Genomic DNA, 3,209 nt, shown 5'->3' on the forward strand with positions numbered 1-3,209 from the left:
TGATTAAGTTCCTCCATAACAGAATATACATCATTACAAAACATCACACCATCCTCAAATGAGAAAAGAATTTGCAAAATCACAATGCCGAGCATGATAAAAACCAACTTTATTCTCTTTCTGGAGAAGATTCCAGACCTTTAACCTGGAACCATGAAGTTCAACTTGCTTTCTCGACAAGTTTAAATCCTGCACAAGATCGTTCAGATCTCTCTGACTCAACAAATGTGGTTCACTTGAAGAACAATTAGGCTCAAAGTTCAAGTCTTCTGTTTCTGTCTCCACATTTTCATCAATTGACTTGTCCTTAAGTGTCATTTGTTTGGAGGGTCAGGTACAGGTAAGTATAGACTGTGAAGTACTGGTCTCGTAGCAGATTGTAAATTAGGATATTTTACAGTATGCTTGGATTTTGATGTTATACCTTGTATATTCATCATGCAGAAGTAGCAATGTGAAATGTGATCTTTGAACTCTCTCCAAATCATAGGGTTGGCAAAAGGCATATGGCATGAACCTTTGGCCCATGCAGTGAGAAGCCTGACACAAGTTACACAACACACATGAGGGGCCCAGATTTTATCCTGCTCATCCACTTTGCACATAGGACTTTTTAATCAATCGCATGAAACGCTGTCTTTGTGACTTGAATGTTATGTCACTGCAAATATAGCAAAAGTTGTTTGCGATGTTTATACAGTTTCTTGGCATTATGAAGGTGAATGGGTTATGTGAACTTGGTACACAACCACACACCTACACTTCAAGTACAGTACTGACAAAGCATCAGTAACTCATTGACTCAGTATTGCCAAGTTTCAGGGACTCATTGACTCAGCTGGATTTATGATTTCACTAGTTTAATTCTATTCATAAGCATTTAAATTAAGAGTATTTCTTAAACCGTTAGCTTCACATTTCAACAGCTTGACTGAAATTTAGTCCACATAACAGGAACTGAGAGGGATATCATGGAACAGAGAAACTGTGGGTGATACAGATAATTTGACATTATTTTTGAATTCTGCATGCAAAAACATATAGGATACAGGTATTCTTTTTCCTTGGACAAATTCTTTGTTGACCAGTGTCATTCTTATCGTAGTTTACAAACGTTATTCAACTTTGGAGTTTTGGAGACAGACAACCCCTTCACACACACACACACACACATACACACACATGAATGCACAAATGTACATATAAACTTATATATGAATACATACATCCACATGCACTTATATATTAATGAAGTACACAAATACATGACAGGTGTACTGAAATACACATAAAGTAAACACATGCAGGCAAATATATTAATATGACAAATTAAAAAAATAATAAAAACATACAAAACACTATAGAAATCAATGAAGAGACAAAAGAAGCAGCAAGATGATACATGTTGATTTTATTAGGTATTTCTGTTTATTTAGAAACCTACAATGAATAGGTTATTTTGCAAATGCTAAACTATAAATTTCATAGGGTACAATCTTGACACCACTAAATGCAGATTTCTCACTATTGGCTAAAAACACACAGTTTTTCGATTTTTAAACCTCTATAACTTTTTCCTCCAACTTTTCTCCACAACATCATGCCTTCATAGCAATAAGAGTAGAAAACTACATTAATATAGCTGATTTTCAGAGTTTTTACTTCCTTTTAAAAAATGCAGATTCTGTGAATCAGTTTAACTAGATCTGGTATGGTTTAGCGTTATGGTGGAATTTAATGGAGTGGGTTTCGTGGTGGGAAATGGTTGGCATGCACACATATATACTGATACACATTACATATCTTTTTTTATCTTTTACTTGTTTCAGTCAGTAGACTGCGGCTATGCTGGAGCACCACCTTGAAAAATTTTAGTTGCACAAATTGACCCCAGTACTTATTATTTTGGTAAAGCCTGGAAATTATTCTATCGACGTAAACACACCAATACCTGTTGTCAAGCGGTGGAGGTGGGGACAGATGCAAAGACACACACTTATGGCATGGCTGTGGGGTAAGAAGCTTGCTTCCTGACCTCATGGTTCCAGGTTCTGTCCCAGTGGATGCCAAGAGTCTTCTACTACAACTTCAGGCAGACCAAAGCCTTGTGAGTGGATTTAATAAACAGAAACTGAAACAAGCCTTTGTGCTGCATCCAAGAAGTAAGATGGAGAGAAGGTTCCGCAAGGTTCCTCACAGGCAAAGAACACAGGTATAAGATTTTCTGGGCAAGGAACACTGACAGGATCGGGGGCGTGGGAATACTTCTAGCAGAGAAATGGATTGATAAGGTAATTGAGGTAGTCAGAGTATGTGACAGAGTACTTAAGATTAGACTAGTGCTTCACCATAGGTTAGCTACCATCATCTCAGCCTATGCCCCTCAACCGGGGCTACCGGATGGGCTGAAAGACCAATTCTACAACACCCTCTTGCAAACTACCTCGCTGACGAATGACAAGGACTTTCTCTTTGTGGCTGGTGATTTCAATGGTCATGTTGGACGTCATGCAGGAGGCGTACATGGAGGCCATGGCTTCGGCTCCCGCAATGAGGAGGGAACCAGACTGCTGGAGTTCTATGATGCAAATGATCTTGTGGTTTGCAATACCAACTTCAGGAAACCTGCCTGTCACCTAGTCACCTACCGTTCCGGCAGACACTCTAGCCAAATCGACTACATCCTCGCCAGAAATAAGGAAAGAGGGCGGCTTATAAATGCCAAAACCTTCCCTGGCAAAGTATGTACCCCTCAACACAGATTAGTAGTTAGCGACTTCGGGATCAAGGCAAAATGGGTGCTCAGAAGTAGACCGGTTTGGAGGAGAAGGGTGTGGAAGCTTAAATGGACAGAGATTTAGAGACATGTTACTCGAAGCATTTGACGAAATAGAAGGGGATATAGCATCACACAACATGGAAGACAACTGGAGGTTTCTACAGGACAACCTGCTGAGAGCCACCGACCAGATCTGTGGCTGGTGTAAAGTCCCCTCTCAACGCAAAGTAACGTGGTGGTGGAACAAGGAGGTAGATAGGGCTATTAGACAAAAGAAACAGGCTTGGAAGGACTGGAAGAACGGTGGTAACAGGGAATTGTATCAGACTGCCAGAAGGGAAACTAGGCGACAGGTTTATTTAGCCAGAAGGGAAACAGATAAGAAAAAATTTGCCAATGTTCTGCGCTGTGAGGACCAAAGACTTGAAGT

Source organism: Octopus bimaculoides, chromosome 9, assembly GCF_001194135.2.
Source record: "Octopus bimaculoides isolate UCB-OBI-ISO-001 chromosome 9, ASM119413v2, whole genome shotgun sequence".
Taxonomy (NCBI): domain Eukaryota; kingdom Metazoa; phylum Mollusca; class Cephalopoda; order Octopoda; family Octopodidae; genus Octopus; species Octopus bimaculoides.